This window comes from Ranitomeya imitator, chromosome 10, assembly GCF_032444005.1.
Source record: "Ranitomeya imitator isolate aRanImi1 chromosome 10, aRanImi1.pri, whole genome shotgun sequence".
In the NCBI taxonomy this organism is placed as follows: Eukaryota; Metazoa; Chordata; class Amphibia; order Anura; family Dendrobatidae; genus Ranitomeya; species Ranitomeya imitator.
In genome coordinates, this window is record NC_091291.1 from 79,848,296 (window position 1) to 79,848,611 (window position 316).

Consider the following 316-nt stretch of genomic DNA (forward strand, 5'->3'; position numbering starts at 1 on the left):
CCCCTTCGCCAAAACTCTTTTTGCCCCACTCGTCTCTCCCTTTTCCATCCTCCCTTCTCGCTCTGGGGCGTCCGCTTGGTCTCTCTCTCTCTCTCTCTCTCGCTCTCTCCCTCTCGCGCTCCCTTCCGAGCCGCCTCGGAGGACGTCGGACGAGCGGGGAAGGCGACGGCGTTCGGCCGGGCACACCACGCGGTGAGAACCCACTCCGCCTGCCTCCCCACGCGTCTGTCGTCCCCCCACTATCGTAGGGGCTCGGGAAAAGACTGGAGAACGCGGAGCTCGGCGGTGGCGTGGAAGCGCCACCCACCGCCACCGC